The sequence below is a fragment of the Danio rerio genome, chromosome 8, assembly GCF_052040795.2.
Source record: "Danio rerio strain M-AB ecotype USA chromosome 8, GRCz13ab, whole genome shotgun sequence".
In the NCBI taxonomy this organism is placed as follows: Eukaryota; Metazoa; Chordata; class Actinopteri; order Cypriniformes; family Danionidae; genus Danio; species Danio rerio.
In genome coordinates, this window is record NC_141028.1 from 49,251,081 (window position 1) to 49,264,698 (window position 13,618).

Genomic DNA, 13,618 nt, shown 5'->3' on the forward strand with positions numbered 1-13,618 from the left:
AAAAAAAATTTAATATAAAAAAATATATAATGTAACTGAGTTCAGCTAGTGAAGTGCTTTGCAGGTAAACCTCATTCCTGTGGTGTTTAGCCTCCGTATTACAGCAACAGACTTCCATGCAAAAGAATCGCCAGTTTGATCCCAGCTCAGCACGAGTTGGGTGCAGTAGAATCAGTCGGTTACACCCGGGGGCTCGTCCGAGATTTAGGGGAGTGAATGTAACAGAGGCCAGCTAACGAAATCCTATGCAGGTAAACCTCGCTGCACTGACCTCTAAAGCAGACACAACGCGCACATGACATTTGGAAGTATCCCACACCAGACGCACACATTCGCATGTTATTTAAAATGAAACTATTAAAACGGCGCTCTGTGGCATAGCAGAAATATGAACAGTGTCCTGAGTCGTAGCTGTGCGCCGTGGATTATGTTTAGAATTCTAAAATGCATGGCGCTGTATGGTGCGTCTGGTGTATGTCCTCCTGAAGGATGATCTAGCGAGAGGCCATAGCCTTTAGCCTTTTGATAGAGCAACTGACTCCCATGCAAAGAATGGCCAGTTCGATCCCCGCTCAGCACGAGTTGGGTGCATTAGGACCAGTGGGTTACAAGCAGAGGGTCGTCCGGGATGGGCGTGAGGTTTAGGGGGTTGAGTGTAACAGAGGCCAGGTAACGAAGTGCTATGCAGGCAAAAGATGCTAGAGGCCATGGTCTTTAGCCTCCTTGTTAGAGTAACCGACTCCCATTTAAAGAATCACTGGTTCAATCCCAGCTCAGCGTGGGTTGGGTGCATTGGGAATAAAAAAAATATATATATATATATATATATATCAAGTGTGCCGCAAGCCTACGTTTGAGTGAAGGTTTCGGCCGTTAGATCGCCCCCTGGGGGCTGGCTGCAGTACAAGTCATAAAGCCCGCCTCCTCCGTGTTAATGAAGGAGACTTGAGCCCAAATAAAAAAAAATATTACACTTGCAATAAAATGTCCCGAAAGATAGTTCTGGTGGATTAAGGCACTGGTTATTGTGCTGAAATAGGTGCAGATCTTCATTTTTGTAAACAGTTTGTTTTTAGCAGTAATTTAATGCTGGGCGTGTCATCGTGATTGACAGCTGTGATTGACAGTTTCTCAAAGCGCGGCGTCTGAGCTTCGGCAGGAGACTGAAGTAGACTGAAATGTTATTATTCGATTTCTGTGTTATTTTACCATGACAAAATGAGTTCAGCAGTAAACTATAGTTTCTGACATACATGATCCTGGTGGAACACTGTTTATTCGCTAAGTTCAGGGCTTTTTTCGGGCTTTATTAGTTTGCTGATACACGCCTAGCCACCCAGATAGCAAAACACAGTTCCGGCTAGATTCTCGCCTGCCGGAGACTTATCTCTTAGAGCTCAGACTGACTAATGTTACCTCTGCTGGACCTACTCCGGATGCCTGGACTCACTACCCAATTCCAGCCCGAGTCAATCGAGCCAGATGCGGCGGCCGAGCGAGCAGGCGCTGCCGCATGCGAGCCGGAATCAGCCCGCGACGCCGCGAGTAAGTTATGCGCTGCGGCCTGGAGCTGGCGCGATTGAATATATAAAACCCTCATATTTGTTAACGTTATTACATCCATTTGTGTTGATATGACAGCAAACGCATGCTGAGAAGTTCGGGGGGCGTAGTTGATTTTACATAAAGTGTTTGATTGGAAGCTCGACTCTGCTCATTTTCGCGGCTCCTCCTCTGGCTCCATCAGACAGTCCTTCTGCGCATGTCTGGCTCCAATTTCAGCAGTCTTTTGCGACAGTTTGTGCCCGTCAAGCAGGAGTTTTGCCCTCAAGGCGTTCAATGGGAAAAAGGGCTGTCGCGTCGTCCATATTTTTTACAGTCATTGATATATATATATATATATATTTTTTTTTTTTAGTGCCACTACGCTGTTCACAGTGACCAGAGTTCGATTTCCGGCTAAAAGTACTTTATCGATCCTTCCACTTTCTCAGCTCCTCACACATTCTTGTCCCTTTACAAGTGAAAAAGCTTTAAAAATTATTATACTTATAATAAATTATTTGATAAAATAAAATAAAATACAAAAGACAAATGAAATTTGGCTAACATTTAGTCCAATTTTTAAAAGCTACATATCAAAACCATGGGAAATACCCCCACTCCCTACTGTTCACATTATCGGCCCTCTGGCTTACAACCCGACGTCCTGACATAGGATTTCCACCCTGCTTTCAAACATTGTACCCATCCTACCTCTCAAAACACATACACAAGCATAAACCCAACCCCCACCCGCCTGTATGTCAACACATAGACCATTTTCAGCACTCGTCTTCTGAGAAAAACCAACACGACCGCACAGAAGATCCCCAAACAGCATGTGATCCAGAGTGTAAACAAATCCTCTAAAACATGCCTACAAAAGGACATCGGTTATACACGCTCATAAGTTAAATGCATATAGAGGCCCACATACAATCCTTCTAAAAAGCACATACACGGAAGCATTTGTGTTGCATAACAGCTGAGTGAATGACTTACCAATAATGTGCAGGATAATCTACACTAATCCTCTCTGCCTGCATCACTCATGAGAAGTGTCTTTCTGTGTGAGAGAGCAATCCCACGTCTGTTTTGATCAAGGTCACATGGTCAACCCACAAGGTGTTTCCACAGATCTGTAATGGTAGCGTCGAGAGTACACAACAGAAGTAACAGGATGTAGATACTAGGATTCTGGATAAAATGAGAATTACTAATAATATTACTTATTATTAAAATTGTTGTTTTTTTAGCATAGAATCAAGATGATGATTTTCTCTAAACAATAACAACAACATTAGACCTATGTGTAGCTCTACAGTTGGTTAAAATGCAAAATTTTGTATCAACTTGGCATGGTTTACTTAAATAGACTTTATATTCAAATAGACTTTCAATTTGTCCTGGTCGTTTATGCACAGTGGATGACATCAGAATACAACTATTCATAATTCTTAAGTTGAATTATTATGTTTGATACATATGCACCAATCTGTCATTGACAACATTATTAGACCATTTTTTCACTGGTAAAACCAGACTTTTGTCATTATCAGTTTCTCTCTTGCATTACATTCAACGTTATAAAGGTTGGAGCAGTTATACTGACACTTAAAATATCAAATCATAAATCTAAAACATGATATGATCATTAAATTATGTACGAGCTTTCAGTTTCACTTTCACTGTGGAGTGCGGCTTGTGGGTTCAGTCACTTTGAGAAAAAAAATACATGCACATCATAATTACTACTAGGGCTGTATGATTAATTGAAATCAAATCGCAGTTGCAAATTGAAACGTTGCGATTAACTAATATTAATCTAAAACTAAAATGAATACTAACTGTATTATTTAATTTTTCCCGCCCAGAGCAAATGTGTGACTGCCGGCTGTGTGTTACAGTCTTACGCCTGTTTCACACCGCAAGCGTCAGCGGCGCGTGAGCAGAGCGTGAGCAGCGCGTATGTCGAGCAGTAGCAGCACGCAGGCGTTTGCTCTTCGGCAGCTGCTGCAGAGATCAACCTATCTCTGTCTATTCTATCTAGTTATCCATGTCTCTCTATATACAAATACACTTTTAAAACTTTTCATCTGCACCAAGGCCCCTCCTATGCTGTTTCTTTAACCTGCAAATGTTTATTTTACTAATTTTATAGATCAAATAGTACTGTATGCTGAGAAGTGTCTACAGTCAGAGGACAATCGCCTGTGATATCATGTCATTTGTTTTTTGATTATCAGGTTGCTGTAGACCTAGTTATAATAATATTTATACTATATAGTTATAATGATATTTATACATGATCAAACTAGTATTACTTTCTCTGCTTCAGTGCTGTCCAGCGGCAGAATAACAGCTCGTTAATGTATGCTCGTGCAGATGATGAGACGGACAAAAGTAACCAATGCATGCCATTCTTTTACTTATTTTCGTGTTGTCAGATTCACAGAGCAAACAGCTCCCGGTAGGAATAACTCGAGTGAACATAAAACAAAGCCGATTAAAACTTTCTTCCTCTGCTCAGCTGCACAGAACACAGCGAGCTCACATAATCCAGCATGCGTGTCGAACTACACTACCCACAATACACTTCGCTATAGACTACAAATCCCGTAAATATTCCATTTCCCCTCTCCTACAACACTAGTGTGCAACTTAAGCAAAAGTGATAGTAAAATAGTTTTACATTTGGTTTTGTAGTTCGGGCCTAAATAAATGTTTGATGCCGTTTTTAATCGTTTTAAGTTCATTTGAATGACTATATATAAACCATTTGACATTATTAACGCATTTATTGGGTAAAATTGCTAGTTTTTACTGTCATTCAATGTGTTTTGGTCATTCTCAATGCACTGTCACTTTAATTGAGCGTGAGCAGCGCGTCAAAAATAGACCCAGCGCCGAAACTATCGCTGCACTGCTGCTTCGGCGACGCTCACGCCTCGCTCTGACGCGCTGCTGCTGCGTGCGGTATGAAAGCTCTAATCTGTTAACATGGACGCCGAAAACACACGCGCTGCTCACGCTCTGCTCACGCGCCGCTGACGCTTGCGGTGTGAAACAGGCGTTACTAGCCAATTGAGTGAGCACACTTTCGTTCTGTCCAATCGGAATTGCGCAACCGAACAACCACCACAATTAAAAAAAATAAAATAAAAAAAAAACAGGCAAGCGCTGACAAGTAAGATTATGGCGTCTGTTGCTTCAGATGCATTAATAGACAAATTAATATCAAAGAAAATCAGCATTTGTAATATGGGAATATTTTGGTTTCATGGTCACAGACACAAAACAAAAACAGGTCATTTGTAGGAGCTGTTGCAGAATTGTTGCCATGGCTTACAGAATATTGAGCTGAGGCTTGGCTATAAAATTAAATTGTTAATCAAATCCAAATTGCAATATCTGTCAAAAAAATAAATAAATACATTTTTAAAAATAATAAAAATTAGATAATTAGATATTTTCGCCTAAATGGCACAGCCCTAATCATTACCCAAACTCGCTCATTTTAAAGTGGAAAACAGCAGACGTGCAACAACTTTAATCATAAAGTAAACACAAAACTAAACTTTTCATCTGCAGCTCCTTCACAGGACTCTATACTTGTAAAAACTCACTCCAACAGGTTTGCGTGACTCTTAGTCCCACCCACGCTTGTCAGCGCTATCAAATCGACCAATCACAAAGCTTGTGCTATGCATTGTTGCGAGGTGTGGTTACATTTTTTGAGAGGTGTGCATCAACATCGGTGACTGCCTCGTCCAGGGCAATGCATTCATGCGCAAGCTGCGCCAGAGCATACACGTGTGCTTGACGCTGAAGTATAAATCAGCCTTAGGAGTGAAACTATCACTTTGTGCAACGAACTGCACATTTTTTACAACTTTATCATTCAATTCAATTCAATTCAGCTTTAATAAATAAAAGATAAACTATATGATCACCTGAGAGCAATGCCTTTGAACACCTTTTCTAAACTCAACCTAAGCCTTAAGAGGTAGCTCATCTTTTTCCAGTAATGTATTCACATTAATCGGGCAACAGTTGGCCTCTGTGCTCATCTTATTCTAAAAGACAGTGATGACATGCAATAAAGCACCAAGAAGTCATAGTTTACAGTTATTATGGAAGAGCTAAGGGGTACTTATAGACGAACCAGGGTTGTTACATAAACCTTTCATAAACTTCAAAAATGTAATAGATGTGCTAATATCAAGGGTGCTATGATTGCACTGTTCAGTTCGTATCACAGTTTTAGGGTCACGGTTTTGTCAAATAAAAAAAAAATCTACAAGCAAAAGCACAAATGAATACAAAATAGTAATATAATTTAATATATTATAACAATACCAATGAAATAAACAGTTCTTTTAAATTTTTAGGTCTCTAACAATAGTTTTCAGGTACAGAAACTGAATAGTACTTTTAAACATAACACTGCATACTGCATATAAACTTCCCTTAATCAATGAAAGGTTAAACATTATTAAAGTTCCAGCAGCTATTCAGTTAAAAGAAGCAGGGGTTGAAATTGCAACTGTTTTGGATGCAAATGCGACCAAAATGTTAAATATATTTGGGAGCATGTGTGGAGTACATAAAACTGTATTTTTCACTGCAAAACGTACAATGCATGCACAAATTTAGAGAACATTCATGCAAGATGCATATTTACATCTAAAAAACAAACCTGAAATGCAGTGCTCAGTCATGGTCTAAAACAGTTGTCATGCCAACTTGCTACAGTAAAGAATAGCCTGCAATGTTCAAAGTTGAAACATCTTTTTTTACTTGGCACAACAAACCAGGCTCAGTTAGCTACGACCACTTCTTCTCTGGCCAAACTTCTTGTACAGAGCTGCAGTCTAGGTGCCGGAGGCTGGAGAAAGCTGGATGTTCATCGATTTACATTAAAAACACAACATATTTTTCCTGCTGTCTTTCACGTTCAGACAATGCACAGATGCAGCCCACTGAGGAAGTTAGACAGCACATCATTTTACGAATATTTATGTTCTAAGGCAATCTTTTGTGTGACATTGTATATTCAGAAGCAAGTTAATTTGCATGTCGTAGCCTGGCTTTCATTCACACATTTAAATGAGGGCACTTCTCAGATATGGGGTGGGCGAGTTATCTTCCCTCCTTTACGTTCGATGTTTAAATAGCAAAAGATTAAATTAATTTAGTTACAAAGATAGTAGCGTACAGTAAGTGCTTTGGACTCTGTTTAAAGGGTCACGAAACACCAAAACACATTTTTTGAGCTGTTGACAGTCGTATATGTGTCCCACACTGCTAAAAACACTATTAGGACACCTATATTTCACTAAAAAGTGTAAATTGGTTGTTTTTGCGTTATTTCAAGCAAATTCGTACTTCCTGTTTGAAACGAATTTTTGAAGCTGCGTCACGGTCATGACATAATAGCGTGTATTCCAGCGTGCAGACTGGGCGTCTGTGCCAGAGTGTGCCTTATTACGTCTTACAGTGTGATGCATTAATGCATGAGTAAGGCTTGGTTCAAACCAATCAGCGCGCTCTATTGTGCAACTTCATTAATATTCATTAGTGTCACCGTCTTTACACCACAGAGACGCCACGTTGTGTTGGCAAAACAAGCGTGAAGTGTTGCTTTTACAGTTTGCTGCCATTAAGTTTCGTTTTCATTTTCTCTCTGTGAGAGCTTATCTGGATCACGTGTGGATTACAGTGTACGCAACGCTCGACAACAATAATTTACGTGTCTAAGGGGGATTATTGTTTACCTGAGAGCTGTTCTCATCTGCAAACGCTGAAATCCGGATTCCGGATGTAGTCTTCTCTTCATAAAGACGCGGCTCTAGTTGCTGGTGATTGTCCTGTCTCTACAGATTTGGTAAGTGAGCGACCAGTGCTCTTTGTATATTCAGTTTGTTCGTATCAAATAAGTTAACTATTGCATTGAGTGCAAACATGTTAGCACCGCATTTTGTGACCGGAATAACACACGCGGCTTTCGGACGCTACCTGCCGTGTGTATCTAAGTTTCCGGGAAATGCGGAGTTTTTTTTCTGTCATTCGCCGTGCGGTATCAAACATTGCATGAAAAATACACGCTTAGAGCAGTTCCTCGAATCAAATATCTCATTTGTCGCGAGGGGCATGAATGAATTCCCTGAATGAAAGAGCCGAACTGCAGTTAAAGTCCGACATTTAATGGCAAATAATTCGACTACAGATGTCCATGTAGGTTAAACACCATCCCTTTCTCCTGTGTATTTTGACTGAAACTCGCGCGTGCCCAAATAGACACTCCCACACCCTCCCACTTTAGTTTCTCCGACACTCCCCCCTAAACAGAGCTGGACACCCCCACTTTTCTGACTTTTTCCAAAGAAGAGGTGTGAAAACACCCTGCTGAAACGAGGGGGTTTCATGGCCCTTTAAGGCAGAGTACTAATGATAAATAAATGACATGATATAAGACACTTGGACTGAATTAGAAAGAGGGAAAGTTTACAAAGAGTGTTAACAGAGTATTTTACAACAACAACTTTAAGCTCGACTAAGCCAATTAAAATTAAGGACCTGAAGCATCCATGTTATGGCATGTATTTAATCCTCCAAAAGCCGATTATGAATAGACATGTACACATAAACTAAAAGATTCAAGTATGCAGAAAGTTTGCACAAAATCAGGCTAGAACTGTGGATGTAAACAGACTGACAGAATAAAAGAAAAACTCACTGAACCACGGGCTTCTACAATGGCACAACATTTGTCTATAATGTGTCATGAATGTGAAAATGACTTTGAGGTCAGTGAAGAATGGTCTGACTGGTTCAAATGAAAGGTAACTAAAAATACCCATTCACTAAAACCAAAGTCTGCTGAAGACCATCTCCAAACACACTGAACCTTGAGGCAGATGAATACAGCAGCAGAGGAACCACACCAGGTGCCAGTCTTATCAGACAACAACAGCAAACTGAGGCTACAATTCATAGGCTCAACAAAACTGAAGAAAAAAAAAAACAGAGTGAAAAAGGTTGACTTAAGAGTGATAAATCTATTTTATTGATTAACTCGAATGTGTAGTTTACATCGATTTGTTTGAATGAAAATGGGCTTTCACTCTAACACATTGAATGCTCGCCTCTGGCATCCCGTAGTTCCCTACACATTGCCATAATACACACAAACAACATGACGGCGAGCAGAAGAGAACTCAGAGAATTGTTGTGCTCTATGAAAGCAAAAGAATAGGGCAGCACAAGTACACCTGCCAAAAAAACAGCATCATTTAGAGCTATCACATCTTACGAATTCACTGTGTGAAGCGCATTTGAACCTGCTGACGTTGTATTTCTCAGAAGTACAGAAGTAATGGACAACTTGATCCGGTGTTGTTCATAAACAAGACGTGCATATGGAAGGAACTGTCCCCAATCTGATGTTGGAATTTAACATTGCTGTTTTCGGGTAAATTACTAAATCCGGCCAAAAAGATGTTCGTAACAAAGGTTTTGTAAATATCAACACTGTGACAAAACTCGCCCAGTGCACTAGTAATCTACAAGATGCGTTGGTCTGATGCAAATAAAAAGTAATAAATCAAACTCACTAGCGTGAAAACTGAAACCTAATACATGTTCGTGTTACAATGAACAGTAAGCTACAAAATAATGTGGAAAATAAATAATATCTTTAACAATCATGCGTTCACTTTCACTATATGTTTTTTAAAAAGGTTTAACTGATATTATGATTATTATTATAAAAGTCTTGTTTGCAATTGTAAATAAATCTTGCTAAATTTGATCTCTGAATGACAGCAAGGCTCTTGAGGAAAAGTTTTTTTTTACGTTTTCTATATCTTAAAAATATATTAATAAGCTTCAACTCAAAGCATTTTTTATTTTTTGGGGAAAAAACACAGAAAATTTTCTGCTGCAACAATTGAATGCTGGGTCAGAATTTAGTGTAAACAACATGCAAGCATGAATTCATCTTTACTTGTCTCCATGATTTTTTCAGCACAGTCTGCTATTTAGTACCAGGTACTTAGTAACATGACTCAGTGGACTGATTTCACACGGCCACTATTTTAAAAGCGAAATCGAGGCTGCAGTGAAAAGAAACCCGGAAGTATCGCCTGGAATCACACAGGAACGTCGTGTACTGGGCTGTTTATCTTATCAGTGAAGAGAAAGTGACACAGATTTATCATTTCACTGCTTTCCAAGTGACCCAAAGGTCCGTACTGAATGGATAGTGAAAATACAAAGGGATATCGGACCTCATTGTCACCTAGGTTAAGGGAAAATGGCACTGGTTAGCTAACATTTTCTTTCCTGAACACATATTTTAGATGTCATTTATTAATGAACTGATTCTTTCACTATATTAGACTCGTCACAACACTGAATTCTGGTACTGAAATAGATTTTTTTTTATTCCTGCTAACATTTAAGCATTTTAACGTACTCACTTTTAACGGCACCTGAATGTTAGCAAGAAAATTAAAAAAACAGTACAGGGACAAAAAAATATTACAGACAACACGAGGATGTGCTACAGAGGACTGCATTGTTTTATTGCTCACCGGGTTACATAGGCTGAAGCAGGGAAGCGTCCCCATGGTGTTTAACGTTACCTGGTGTCATGAACTGAAGCCTAGGAGGACACTTAAGCGCATTACTGTTAAAGAGATTGAGGTATTGTTTGATGCCTAATATGCTTTTAATTGTTTAAATTAAACTTAACTGAATGATATTAAAGTGATGTTTACACCATATCTGCATTTTAAAACGAAGCAACAGCTGGAGGTTTGTAGCTCACAGTAGGATTGGGCGATGTCGACGTGTATTGACGCTGTGACACATTACCTGATAGATTCAAAAGATAGAAGAGTCGTTAAATAGAGACAAGATTAATGAAATATCACATTTAACAACTATGCTGAGATGCGATCCAGCGGTGCATCCTTGATATACTGTCTGCGCACTGCTCTCTGGGGTTTTGTGCTCAAAGCACCCTCCGACTGCTGGAGCTCAGACGGCGCATACCCTGCAGCGCTTGACTGTGTGTTTGTGTTTGTGTGTGTGTGTGTGTGTGTGTGTGTGTGTGTATGTAGTGTGTGTGTGGTCTTGTGTTTTCAGCGATATGGTGTGGAAGGAGGGCTTTTCAAAAATGCTATGTGAAACGCCAGTGTAGATTTGGATCGTAATTGTTCTAAAATGACATTTTCAAACTAAGACATGTTAGTGTAAACGAAGCTGTGTGTATTTTTTGCAAGCGGGTTGCTGCTGCGACATGGGCAAGACAGAGGATCACGATACCGGCTCACTATCGTGATGGCATCGTCCATCAACCCAGCCCTAATCCACAGCATGTTGTTGCATGTTGTTGTTGTTGTTTACAGCGCTGGTCCTCTACTTCCAGGTTTCTTCCCACCTCAGCCTCGCTTTCATTTTTTAAAATGGCGGCCACGTAAAATAAGCGTATAGAGCAGTTTTGAGACATAATGAAATAGAATACTTATGTCAATATAAACCAAAACTTTTGATGAATTTCTAATAAAGAATTAAAAGCTCTGTGTCCAAAATAAAAACAGGACCAACCCGGTACAACCAATGCATATCTACAAGCTGTTTATGAGTATATAAACACGCTTAAGAAAATGATATGTTGTATACGTTAATGTGATTAAAATCTTCCGAGCTACAATAAATGCAAACACGTAAACATTTTTGGATGAATGCTCTCAAGCATCAAATAAAAACAACCTACATAAACAGATTAAGATGCAGATTAAAATCTGCTAAACACAAACAAACACAGCCCCGCACACATCACAATACTCCCTCCCACAGGATGAATGAGCGTTGCATCAGGTGTGTGTTTGTATGTGGCTGATAAACATCTCCAGCCGTTTCCTCTCACCAAAACAAACCCACACACAAACAAACACACACACACACACACACACACACACACACACACACACACACACACAAACACACAAACACACAGTTACCAGGGGAACACCAGTAGTCTCTCTCCTAGCACTTCAAGCCCCAAACACACTCCCGCTGGCTGTCGGCGAAGCTACCCTTTGTCTGCCAAAGCTGCTTCAGACAGCCATTTTTCAGCAGCAGCCGAGCAGAAAATGAGATTCCACCATCAATAACCTGCAAGCCTCTTCTTAGCAGCTTGGAATTTCCTCCTGAGCCAAGCGCTCATATCCTCCACAGTCTGGAGAGTGAGAGAGACGTCACACTTGAGGATTTTACAGTAAAGCTATGAATGGATATTCGAGTGAGACTGGGGAGAGGGGTCTTTAGAATTGGGAAAGTCTCAATTCTCTAAACGCTTTTGTCTCCAAGCCTCGCTTCTTTTGTGGAAAAAATAAAAACCAATGGTGATGGTTGCTGAGGATGACTCTCTCTCTCTCTGAGAATTGAGCAAACAATCTTCACTGCCCTTTCTTATCTAACTCCACCTCTGCATTGATGACATCTGATCAAGTGCACTTGCTGCTCTTTTTTTTTAGGGTAACTGAAATATGAACAGTCATCAGTCAGAAATCTCTAAAGACTCTTCATATCTCTCAAGATTTTCAAATGGTTTTGCTTTTTCCCCTTAAAGCCCTTATGCAAAATATGGATTTCTTAGTATAAAAACTCTCAAACAGAAATAGGAAAAACTATTTAAACTTAGCTTTTTACTTGGCTTTGCAGCTGACGGCCTACACAGAGAGAAACTTTAAATAATTAATTCTTTAATGAATGACTCAGAAAAATGTTACTATATACTTGGAGGACAAAATGACAATCCAAGGTAACTACATAATATTTGTACTAGGGGTGTCAAAATTAATGGATTTTTCGGTGCACCGCGATGCAGACGTGGACAATTTATTATCGGTTCAGTAATAATCATAACCTGTTATTATGTACTGACGTCATTTATCTCATATGCACTATGTCGCTGTAGCTTACTATGGCAAGAGAGGCGAGTGTGAGTATTTACAACGCTCCAACTAACTTACTTAAAGGGCCATGAAACCCCCTTGTTTCAGCAGGGTGTTTTCACACCTCTACTTTGGAAAAAGTCCGAAAAGTGGGCGTGTCCAGCTCTGTTTAGGGGGAGTGTCGGAGGAACTAAAGTGGGATGGTGTGGGAGTGTCTATTTGGGCACGTGCGAGTTAGACACGCAAGTTATTGTTGTCGAGCGTCGCGTACACTGTAATACACGCGTGACTCCAGCTGCACTCTCACAGAGAGAAAATGAAAACAAAACTTAACGGCAGCAAACTATAAAAGCTACACTTCATGCTTGTTTTGCCAACACAACGTGGTGTGTCTGTCGTCTAAACACTGTGACAGTAATGAATATTAATGAAGTTGTACAATAGAGCGCGTTGATTGGTTTGAACCAAGCCTTACTCATGCATTAATGCAACACACTGTAAGACGTAATAAGACACACTCTGGCACAGACGTCCAGTCTGCACGCTGGAATACAACGCTATTATGTCATGACCGTGACGCAGCTTCAAAAATTAGTTTTAAACCGGAAGTAAGAATTTGCTTGAAATAACGCAAAAACAACCAATTTACACTTTTTAGAGAAATATAGGTGTCCTAATAGTATTTTTAGCGGTGTGGGACACATATACGACTGTCAACAGCTCAAAAAACGTGTTTTGGTGTTTCGTGACCCTTTAAAAATGCAGAAACTGCACAATTTTACTGCGTGTGTGCTTTCTGGACAGTCTTTCACTGACATACAGCAGAAGCCCCTATTTCACTGCGATTGAGAGAATGAAAGTAAACTCCATTTCTCTCTCTCTCACAGTGGCCCATTTGACCTGCTGGCGTGAGTTTTCCTCTCCTTTTGGCTGTTACAGCAATACTTCTGGATACAGACGAGCGTGTGCCTGCAGAGTTTTCCCCACATTCTCTATCATGGATCAGCTGTGATCGCTGCCGTTTATCAGTGTCACTCATCTGTGAAGAGTGCCAGTGCGTAAGAGCCAATCGCAGCCCTTTCTGTTGAGCGTGTGACCAATCAAAGTAA

The 13,618-nt window shown here is 40.1% G+C and overlaps 1 protein-coding gene across 23 annotated transcripts in view; it reads right to left on the reverse strand.

Moving 5' to 3' along the window:
* The window catches only part of ncor2 (nuclear receptor corepressor 2), a 202,475-nt gene that overhangs the window by 160,484 nt on the left and 28,373 nt on the right, over nucleotides 1-13,618 (reverse strand). For 4 of the 23 annotated variants that reach the window (XM_087263559.1, XM_087263556.1, XM_087263544.1 and 1 more), the window contains exon 2: nucleotides 2,545-2,681. The gene's annotated coding sequence lies outside the window, so the exon portion shown is untranslated. 23 annotated transcript variants of the gene reach the window in all.